Here is a 12,234-nt window from a genome sequence, read left to right on the forward strand (position 1 = left end):
GCACCATTCCCTGGCTGATGTTCTGCATTGCATGGAGAAGAGAAAGCAAACTGAGCACAAGCATATATACATTTGTGTGAATATATTATAACCAACTAACTCAAGTACATGCCACCATGATGAGATAAACCTTTGAACTATGAGATAAATAAACCCTTCCTTTCTTAAGTTGCTTTTGTATGGTTATTTTATCACAGCACAAAGAAAGGAAACTGACAACTTCACAGTATGACACTACAGCATCAAATGTCAGTGTGGAGTAAGGCATAAAAGAAGCATCTTTATTCAAAATATGTTACTAATTTAAAATGTTCCTACCTGCCTTTCTGCCACCGCCATGCCATCCAGACTGAGGAAGATCCGGAAACTCCGGGGTCACGTGAGCCACGGCCACTGCCGCATCAGTAAGCTCCGCAAGCACCCAGGAGGCCGCGGGAATGCTGGAGGCATGCATCACCACAGGATCAACTTTGACAAACATCATCCAGGTTACTTTGGGAAAGTTGGTATGAGGCATTACCATTTGAAGAAGAACCAGAGCTTTTGCCCAACTGTCAACCTGGATAAATTGTGGACGTTGGTCAGCGAGCAGACACGGGTCAATGCAGCAAAAAACAAGACTGGAGCTGCTCCCATCATTGATGTTGTTCTATAGGGCTACTACAAAGTTCTGGGCAAGGGAAAGCTCCCTAAACAACCTGTCATCGTGAAGGCCAAATTCTTCATCAGAAGAGCTGAAGAGAAGATTAAGGGTGTTGGGGGGGGGGTGCTGTGTTCTGGTGGCTTAAAAGCCACACCAAAGGTTAATTAAATGCTAACTTTTTCCACGTGGAAAAAAAATGTTCCTACTTAAACAGATATATCTTAGACACAAACTGTGTTGGTTTTGTTATTTCTATTCAAAGTCTTGATACTTAGTCTATGGAAATTCTGTGTATATAATCCCATCGGTATTTCACTGACCTAAAAAATATGGGTCATTCTTAAAACTATAAAGGCAATTAATTGGTGGAGACATAGAGTAGCCCTATAGAAGAAAATATATAAACAAATAAGTGATTATAGGAAAATTATGTAGGAGTGTATTCTTTGTTTCATGTTAACTAGTTTCCAAGGGAAGATGCACAGTAATATGGGGAAGAGTAGTCCATGTGAACAGAAATGTAGAGTGCTTACATTGACCTAGGTAGGTATTCTAAGCCATTCTAGGCATTACATTTCACAAAACTCTTAAGGGAGAAGAACTGTTTCTATTTCCACTTCCATTTCATAAACATGATACTGAGTCACAGAGAACAACTGTCCAGTTCAAGATGACACTGCTGGGAAGTGGCAGCACCAGCACTGGAATATCTGATCTCATTCTCTACTTACTAATCCTTGAAGCCAATTAAGAAAAGTAGACTGTGCTTTATTTTATTTCAAACTCTATTCTATTGCATAATTACTACCGTCACTTTGAACTTGACAAATATGTCACCAACACCTTCTAAACACAAGGTTTAAATTCATTCAATTGGGTTATATTCCCAATTAAATGGAAGAAAAAATAGTAATACCCACAATGATCTAAGAGCAAAGACAATGTAAACAAAAGATGCAATTCCTAAGGATGAAGATTCTCAGCCCCACAATATTCTCACTTTCTATATATTGCTCCATTATAGTTTTCAATTAAAGCAAAATATATTGGGAGTTCATTCTTTGTCCTTCCTTCCTTCCTTCCTTTCTTTCTTTTTTCTTTCTTTCCTTTTTAATAAGTGTGAGTCAAAATCCATACTTAGCACAGTCTCAGAAAGCAAAAGGATGTATTTTGTCTACAAAATTTGTGAAAGAGTAATTTCATTCCAGAGACAGTGGAGCAGCCCCAAGTGCAGTTTCAAGCTATTGAACTTGTGGTAAAACCTCCTTTAAAAAACGAGACAGGGAAAGCCATCTTATGACACAGTCTTCTCGGGCCCGAGGGCTTATGCCCATTTTCCTCCAGCATTAGGTCAATCGATTTATAACCTGCCAAATTCAAAATTTTTCCATTCATTCCTCCAATTCCTTCAACCCTTGCAGCTGGGATTTGACAGTGTTGTGATGCATCTTGGCAAAAGTACCACTTTTTTTCATTAAGGCACCCCTGAGTTGTGCTTCTCCTAATTTTGTTAATTGGCAAAGGCCTGATATTCTTTTTTTTTAATTAATACCTTATTCATCCATGATTCTGGTACCACTAGTGTGAGTATGTCCTCAGCAGCACCACAAGCTTCATTACTCACTTATCATATTATCCACCATCCCATTCATTAGATATTAGCATACAACATACTCTAGCTCTCCTTTTGCTCTGTGTGGAACCCTGTAGGAATGTCCCATAACATAGGCATATTCTTCTAATCACCAAATATCTTGGTGACAGATTGGTAAGTGATGTAAGAATCAATTTCATTAGCTATAAATGGGGGTTGTAGAAATCTGGGGTTGGGGGTTACAGGATTAGTCTTTTGCTGAGGCCCATACAACCCCAATCACTCACAACCACACAGATTAATAAATAGAATTTTTAAAGATTAAAGGACGTTATATACATTAGGATACAAAGCTGACTAACCATAGAATGGGGGGAAAATGATACTCTTATGGTAAATTCAATTACATGGAGGTCAGAAGGAATTTCAAGAGAAGTAGATGAGACTGCTTACATGGAAGATTAAGTTAGGTTTAGGCAGAGTCACCAGAGTTGAGGGGTGGGCAGCTTTAAACTGAAAGTTACAGACATTAACTTGAAAAGTTCAAGAATTAATTACAAAAGAAAATGTAAGGCAAGAAGTACGCGGGCGTGTTTCCAGTTGAGCCTTGCTTCTCCATGCTCACCTTTGCCCCGACCAGTGGGGGTATTCAACAGGGTCCTAGGGCAGGGGAGAGAGAGTGAAGGGGACAAGAGACACTAAGAATGAGATCAAGACAGGTGTGTGATCAAGCTTTGAGAAACATTATTCAGGGGTGGCAATGTAAGTATACACAAAAGGAAGCTTCAGGGAGTGGGGAAGAGCCTGAGGGCTTTCCGAAGGCCAGGTGGCAATCTTCAGTTCCTGGAACCAGTGGTCGCAATGTCCTCTCTGCCCGCTAATGTTTTCTCTGTTTAACCACAAGTATTCTTTCAAGGCTTATTTATGTAAGCTCGTAATTTTACACATGGTTGAGGCCATGGCTCCTGGCACACCTTTAGTCCCATTGGGCAATGTTCATGATAGTAGATGGGATAGGCCTCCTCTTGAATGTGCATTCCGTCTGTCATTGCTCTGTAGTCTTAATCTAAGAGCTTTATAAGTTCTGATTTTATTATGCTTAAAAAGTTAATCTTTTGCCTTCTAATCTTTTTAGTCTTCTAGGCTTGCTAAAACAATGAACCTATTTATTATTGTATCATTGTACTATATGTTTATTTATTCAACCAGCTATAATATATAACATCTGCCCTGTTCTCAGATAAAGGATTTAATGTTAATCAATAAATTATGTCCATGTGCATGGGCTAATATATCTGCCATGCCTGATACACAGATGTTACTTGATGATAAATGAATGAACATGCATTTTGTGGTTTCCCTTCTCCACCCACTTTCATAGTCTACAGTTTCCCCTAACAGAACAAGGCTGAACCACATACTTAGATAGCACTAGTTCGGCTGTACTCTTCTCTGCAGTGTGTATCATTTTTAAAGGTAGAGATTGCAAACACTTTTAGAGAGATAGTCTTGAAGATACTTCAATGTACCTTTTTTCACAATGCTTTGATTCTCTGAGTTTACCATTTTGTTGTTTTGTATGTTTATATTGATCCATTTTTTTACTACTACAAAAAAATGTCTGAGTCAGAATAAGTTTATATTTTAAAAGTATTATTTTGCATACTCACAAACCTGTAGATTACATGGAGTGTAGCCAGCATTGCTTTGACACTGATAAGAAACTCATGGCTGATAACATAACAAGAGTACTTGTGGGTGGGAGATCACGTGGAAAACGGGAATCCTAAGGGCAGCGGAGGTTCTATAATTCTTTTCAAATGGCATGCCTTAAATGACTTAAAGAACTCTCAGTAGGTTCAGTTCTTAAAGGAGCCATACTATTTCATAATGGCACCAATCTAAGCACCATTCTCTGAATCACAGGAACATAAATCTCATGAAGGTGTATCTTCTCTTCCACTGTGTTTTAAGAATAATGCTTAGCTTAAGGTCTATGCTTAGAACATGATTGCCCAGTCCCCTGGCACAGTTTAGTTAAATAGTATTTCTAGAGAATATACTTAAATAGACAATGAATGATAGAGTTGGATGGCCTTAAAACTCCTTTGTACTATGAATTTTCTGGTGCTATATTTTCATCCTCTGCAGAATTGTTTTTGCCTTCTAGACCAATGTCACTACACTATAAGTCAAGTGTCAGGAGACAGGGCTTCAACAATTCTTTCTCCAGGAGTCAGACAACATAAAATGGGTTCTCAAAAATGAAAGATGCTATAGTTGGATGGTAAATAGCAACATTAGTAATGCTAGGCCACTTTGTATGTGCTGCGTGAAATCGAATTTGTGTGGCTTATATGAAAAGTCTATCTGATATGCTTAACTACTTGTAAGCTGTTAATATTTGCATATCACCATGGAATATAGACTCTAGCAAGGTCATTTAACAGTTACAGGGCAGAAACTTTCCATTTTGTTAATCACTTACAACTCTAATTTCACACTACATCAGTCTTTTCACTCTGGTCCACAGCCCTTCAAAATCCTATTCTAAAAATTCACAGAAAACATCTGTTCACAATGTGGTACATATGCAGCCATTGGCACTACCCACAAGTCAAAATCATAGGGACCAGACTGATTCTGGCATTGTCTTCCCATTACTCATCTATGTTCAATAGAGGCATTCTGTACTTTTTCTCACAAATAATCGCTCATTCAGTATACCCAAATTACATTTCAAGATGTCATCTGATTTCACCACAAATGATATTGACTGTGGGTTTTTTGTTGTTGTTTTTAATTCAAGGGGTTATTATAAACCTTGGATGCAGTAATCAGTTGGAAAATGTCTCAAACATAATTTTGAACAGTCTCTAGACTTCTTCTGGATCAGAACATAGATAAAATGTTCTGTGGATTTCCAACCAATCACATACCTGGTGGGCTGTGTCATAAGGATAAAATATCCAGGCTGAGATTTACAGCCAGAAACATGGGCCTTTCTTAATCCTGTGGCTGTCTGACAGATGTGGAATAATAGCATGCTCTGTCTCACCTTCAATCATTTATGTAAACTCATTACTCACCTTTGACAATGGACATAGACTGATGAATCTAGTTCTGACCTGTATTTTAACATGGTTCTTTTACAGAATGTGGGAAGGCATATGCCAGTGAATAAGCTAAGCCAATGAGTTCAGACTAGAAAATTTGATCATAAAATCAATGTGCATCCTATTTGCATGGACACTGAACAAATCATAAGAGCTTTGCCCTCTGATGTACTCTGACATGTAGCTTTGACAATTTCATTGTCTTACCTTTATTGGTTGTCATAGTCTGAATCAGGAAAAGGAGATTCATCTTTGTCCTGCCAATGTCCATTTACTTTCAGCCATGTTATGGCTCTGATTCTACAATGATAGCCTGATAGTCTGATTTTTCAAGTAAATATGGATCTTGTCAGTTACCAATAAAACTTGGGTTCTGAAACAGTAAATTCCATGGATTGGAATCCAATTATATTTTTTTTCCTATTGAATTGGTTTTTTTTTTTAATTAGATATTTTCTTTATTTACATGTAAATTTCTCCATTCCCAGTTACCCCTCCAAAAAACAAAGAAACAAACAAAAACAACAAAAACAAACCCCTGTTGCCTTCCCCCTTCACATGCTTGCCACCCTACCCTCTCCCACTTATTGGCCCTGGCATTCCCCTACACTGGGGCACAGAACTTTCACAGGGCCGAGTCTCCTGAGAGGCTCTGACAGTACCTGACTAATACAGATGTTGAGGCTCACAGACATCTATTGATCTGAGTACAGGGTCCCCAGTGAAGGAGTTAGAGAAAGGACCAATAGAGCTGAGGGGTTTGCAGCCCCTTAGGATGAACAACAATATGAACTAAGTAGTACCCTCAGAGCTCCCAGGGTCTCAACCACCAACCAAGAACTGCACATGGAGGGGTCTGATTGTTCTGGCAGCATGTGTATAGTAGAGGAATCCAATTATCTTTCATTCCTCTGTTAGATACAATTTATTTGCTCATATCATGTGGGATGGTGTACTCAGATCAAAGCAGAATTGCTACATGTCTTTGTACTAATGAAATTAACTTCTGCTGAAATGTAAGATGATCCTTCTAGTACTGATTCCTGGCTGTGACCACAATGTGACCAGCTGCCTTACATCCCACCGTCATACAATAAATCAAAATGAATTCTTCTTCACTTAAGTTCTTTATGTTAAATGTTTTGTCACAACAGTGAAAAAACTAACTAATACAGACTGTTCTTCATTATTTGGTCATTGGATTAAGCACATTTTAAAGAATATGAAACACATACAAGTCTCTTGTCATCAATGCTCCATTCTTCCATGTTTTCCTTTATTACACTCTTCTTCAATCTGTTATCTCAAAATGTACTCTTGGCTTATTTACTAGACACCACGTGCTCATAATTTTCAAGTTCCAGATGGATCCTATTACTGAGAAGCAGCAGCTTGACTTTAAAGAGAGGGTAGAGAATACATTTCTGGTAGCAATTCTGCTGTCCACTGCCCATGGGGTTGCTGAGGACTCCTGATTCCATAATTGTATCATTTATTACTAGTCTTCTCATCACACTCTTTCATCTCAGAGTTCCAGTAACTTCCCATTACACTTGTCTTTAAAAGTATGGTCATGATGCAACACTGTTTTGTGCTCTGGGCACACTTCTGTGATCTTGTTATACCCTTCCCTTAGCTTTATGCCCATAAACCTTGCATTAAGCCCTCCTCAAATACTCTTGATGGAAATCTAATGCTTCCTAATTCACCTTGGTTGCCACGTTTTAGTTTTGACTTCACTGTCCCAGGCCTTTACTGATTATCATCTGCTTATTCTCGAACGTAGCCCTGCAGACCACTCTTTTTTTCCCCAACTATCTTACTGTGGCAAGCAACATTGATCATTTAAATCCCTGCAATAGGCATTTACTCATCCTACAAGTCCCATCTCTCTAAATTCTCCTTCATTAATAACATGATTTTACTGATAAAAAAATCAAATTTTATTTCCTTAATAAAATCTCATCTCAGCAGTCCATGAGTCTTCATCCTTTGTTGATTATTGTAGCCTAATCATCTTGAACATGTCATCTGGAGTATTTCTAGAGCTCAAAAATATTTTTTGAGTGAATATTCCTCAAGCATGTTGGAAATAAGTTGGAAATAACTTCTGTCAGAAAAATTCCTGAGGATCATTGGGATGACCCAGTGGCTAAGGGCACAGATGGCCTTTGCAGAAGTCTGAGTTCAGTTCATAGCACCCACAAAGTGACTCACAACTGTCTGTAACTCCAGTTCCAGTCCATTTATGAACTCGATGGAGACTCAGACATACATCTACTGTGCATAGATCTGTTCAAACACCTAGTGATAGGCATAAAATATTCAAGAATATTTATGTGTATCTCTCTCCTGCTCTGTTTGTGTGTGTGTGTATGTATGTACATATGTGTGTGTTTGTGTATATTACAATTTGTAATAACAAAAACATGAATTTGAAAATTAGCAAGGAGCAGTATGTAAGAGGGTTTGAAGAGGGGGGAGTAAAGAGGGAAATGTTATTTCAATTTCAAAAATAAAAAATATTTTAATAAATTTTTGTATTTCTTCCCCCTCCCAAATTCTCTCTGATCTCTTCAATCTTGGAGTAGCATGCCTTTCCCATGTGTTTTCCCAAGCATCGTAGGTCTTCCAGTTCCTAGTATTATCTGTTCAATTCTCAAAACATGCTACAAGTACTCTCAAGGCTGAAATCATTTGTGTAAGTATTATAATACTTAGCTTAAAAAGCTCTTGGTGTGTTTGTAATGCAGAGCTTATTTGTGGATAACCAGATGAAAAAATGAACAAAATTCATGCACACCCTCAGGAGAACACAATGATGTTTCTCTGATGACTGAGAGAAACCCAGAATATCAGCACCAGGGCATTACCACCAGAACATCATCCTATCCCAAAGCATCGCCCCAGAGCAATACCTCCAGATTGTCACCCAGAGCATCACTCCTAGATCATCCCTCTCAGAGCATCATCCCTAGAGCAACACCTACAGAGCATCATTCCCAAGGAATACCCCAGATCCTCAGCCCCAGAGCACCATCATGCTCAGAACCTTACCCCCATATCTTCACCTCTAGAGCATCAATATTCTGATATTCTGGGGAAAAGAGGCTAATTATAGATATATAGAGACCCCTAATGAAACAATACTGGGGCAGAAACTTAATGCTCAACTACTGTCTTTAAAGAGCTATCTTGGAGAAATGAAAACTGGTACTAGATAAGGCCTGATCCCATGCAGTAAAAATCAAGTAAAATATGGAGTAAAAATGAGGAAGAGCTGCCCTGTGTTCATGAGAACCAGAGTAGGACAGTGAAATGTCAGTAGCTCTCAGGGGGTTTTGCAACCTCAGCTGTAGCTCAGAAAATTTGTTATAAAGTTTAAGAAACTAGGATATTTTAAATAGTGAAAAATCAGCCTCCAATCTTCTAGTCTCAATATGTCAAATGCATACTCAAAGCCTCTGGGAATGTGCACTCTAATCCAAGAACAGACTGCTTTGGATCTTTGTAAAATAGGTAGATAGATAGATAGATAGATAGATAGATAGATAGATAGATAGGTAGATAGATAGATAGATAGATAGATAGATATAGATAGAGTAAAGTAAGGTAAGATAAGGTATAGAACTATCTCTACAGTTCAAATAACTCTCTCTCATGTGGACACTGCTCTGGCCTTGTCTGTCAAGAGACACTGATTTTTTTCTTTTAGTGTTTCTTTCTCCTATACTTTCCTTTTACTTTTGTGTCACCTTGTCACTCCCACCAGCATAATTTTTATTGTGTTGTTTCTTCTGCTGGGAGTTTTATGTCTTTAAGCTATTTTCTTCATGGAAAAAAATTATAGTGTCTCCAGATCCATTGCCAAATCTTTCTCACACTAGAAGGGTATAATGCATTGCTCTGCCCTCTGTGATCTCCTAGAAGAGCCCTATCATAGTCTAAAGTTATACAGATGATAGATGATAGATGTTAGAGGGTATAAGTTAATATACACCCTGTATCACTCACCTCTATGACATCCATAATGTATATCAGATGACACCCTAGGTATTTGTTTATCAAATTTTAAAGGAAAACAAAAGTTGAAAGATATTACACAGTGAAGACATCAAGGGAAGATGTGTGCCTGGTATGAAGTAAGCAGTCACAATCAACAGGACACCATAACAATCACTTATGGTGGATTGATGAGTCCCTAAGCAGAGAGCTGTTCCTCTTCCATGCACAAGCCGCATGAATTTCACATAAGGAATCGTCAGAAGTAGACTTCGAACCTAGGGAAGGTATCAGAGAGGATAGATGCATTCACATTTTCTTTTATATTGAAATTTTCTTTTTTTTTGTAAATTTTTTTGGTTCCCCCACCCCTCATGTCTCTTAAGATTAAAGCATAATCAAAATTAAGACAAAATAGCAATGTAAAAGTGTGGGCCTTTGTCTCTCTCTGCTGAAGCCTGGAGCTCTCTGCTGCTGAGGCCTGGAGCTGCACAGCACATTCGTTAAAAGGAGGCAATGCATAATCATGAGATATTTTATTATAGGAAAGAAAAAGGAGGCTGGCCATTTGAGAAAAAGAAAGAAGAGGAGGGAGATGAGAAGAGGAGAGAGATAGAAAGGAGAGGAAGAAAACAAGAGAGCAAGAGAGGAAGAGAGAGCAAGAGAGAGACAAAGAGCAAGAGAGGAAGAAGACAAGAGAGAGAGAAGGACAAGAAAGAGAGCAAGTGAGGAAAAAAGAAACAAGAGAGAAGGGAGGGGGCAAACTTGCCCCTTATATTGTGTGAGGCAGAGCTATCTGTCTGTGGGGTGGGGCATGCCTGGTTATGGTCAGATGACTAGGGCTAGGGTCTAGCTAAACTGCTGGGAGCTTGGGGCATTGTCTATTTGACAGAGCGCACATCTCCTGTGGGGACAGCTGTGAAAGGTTGTTACTGAAAAAGGAACCACGGACACAGGAGTCATGGCTAAATGCCTTCCATCCTTTACAAGCAGAAACTATCTCCCACTGGGGCTCTGGGGTTCCAGGCCTATTACAGGACTGGGCCTAGGTTGCCTGAACAGACCACTGCCCTACATACAAGTTCACCATACAATATAAGCAATTATAATCATAAATATATGTAGAGTAAGATCTGGAAGAGGATACTCACATTCTGCCCAAAATGAAGTCCCTGTGAGAAACACAAACAAAGGATGTCATTTTCTTTAAAAGTCTTTACTAGGTGTCTATTTCAGTTTTTATTTCAGAGAAGATGTGTCCCTTTTGGATAAGTAAAAATGAAAGGAGAGAATGAGAAAAGAGAGGAGAGGAAAGGAGGGGAGGGGAAGGAAAGGGGAAAATAAATATAATAGAAACGGATAAACTTATATTTGGTCTACAAACCCCCTTGGTGAGTGTTTTCTGTCACCATTATCTTAAACACCATTTTCTCAATAGGATCTTTATCCATAGAAAAAGCTAGAAAACAAATGTTTAGATTCCAGACATGTGTTGAATGTGACATAGCCAAAGTCATGCTTGATACTTGCCTTCTATTTCATTTTTTTTAACAGGAGCACAGTGTGTCTGTGCTGTAGCAGGTCCTTGACTATACAGTGGCATTTGCCTGCAAAATAACTTGACACAGATGCTTAGAATCTCCAGTTCAGAGATATAGCATCCAGAGTTTTTCACACACACACACACACAAACAAGGCAAACACACACACACACACACACACACACACACACACACAGAGAGAGAGAGAGAGAGAGAGAGAGAGAGAGAGAGAGAGAGAGAGAGAATCCAAACAATAGACCAAACAGAATAACAACAAAAACAACAACTTTCTACTGTTCTCCTTGGAAGGCCAGTGCCCTGTTCTCAGTTTCTCATGTGTAAAATGGAAAGAACATTGTTTAATATGTGGAAACATAATTTCACCAAATTCATGAATGAAGGTGTGAACCTCAGGATTGGGGTCAATTACTACAAAATAATTTTAAATACAGAGGTCAAATTTCAGAAACTATCATTCTATCAACTGAATTCTTTCTTAATATTTTCTTCTTGATTTTGCAAGTCAAGTAATTTTCACTAAATACAATCAAGCAAGTACATGATAACTGCAATAAATCATTGCTATTTTGATTTGTCTTATCTGTTATTACCATGTGAAGAAAAGTGTATCATAATGTACACATTTTATATGTTCACATAAAAATTCTGATTATATATATTGCATTATATATAATAACTAGTCATGCATAAGCAAATCTTTGCTACATCTTCTATTTTTATTACTGTTAGTTATTTGCAAAGTATCTCTAATGTAACACATATCTATTTCTTAAGATAAGAAGTACAAAAGAATGTGTGTTATGAACCTTCATCTAGTAAAACCTCTGTAAGGCCCTGCAGGAGGAGAAGGCATTTAAATCTGTCAACTCAGGATTTGATACACTTTGAGTAAGTATGGATGTGAGGTCTTCTGCCTGGCACAGACTGATAACTTGAATACTATCATTTCCCCTATCCTGGAACTGACTGAGGCTTATCGCTGTGCCAGGATGCAACTGTGTGTCCTTTGCTCTGACAGTGCTGAAGCCTGGGCACCAGAAGGTAGGAGAATAAACCCAGAATTACATTTTGTGCTGACAGACCCTCTTGGGAAACTAAGATGTATATACAGATGTTGCCTGAAGTGAAATTTCTTTAAATAAAAAAAAAGTGAAGGAAGTTGAATTTGCTGGCCTGTGTCTTACTTGAGCTCTGCTGGCCTTGAGAATTAGTATCTTTATGGAGAAAGCATTTGTGCTTTGTCACCTGGGTCATGCCTTCTTGACGTGTGTGACTTGCTTCAATACATTCACCTCCTTGTAATTCAGCCATAACCTA

General features: G+C 38.4%; 1 pseudogene; it reads left to right on the forward strand.

Moving 5' to 3' along the window:
* The first annotated feature begins 329 nt into the window (after positions 1 to 329).
* LOC116101294 lies at positions 330 to 811 on the forward strand (annotated as a pseudogene).
* The last annotated feature ends 11,423 nt before the right edge of the window (positions 812 to 12,234 follow it).

The sequence above is a fragment of the Mastomys coucha genome, unplaced genomic scaffold, assembly GCF_008632895.1.
Source record: "Mastomys coucha isolate ucsf_1 unplaced genomic scaffold, UCSF_Mcou_1 pScaffold21, whole genome shotgun sequence".
Lineage (NCBI taxonomy): Eukaryota > Metazoa > Chordata > Mammalia > Rodentia > Muridae > Mastomys > Mastomys coucha.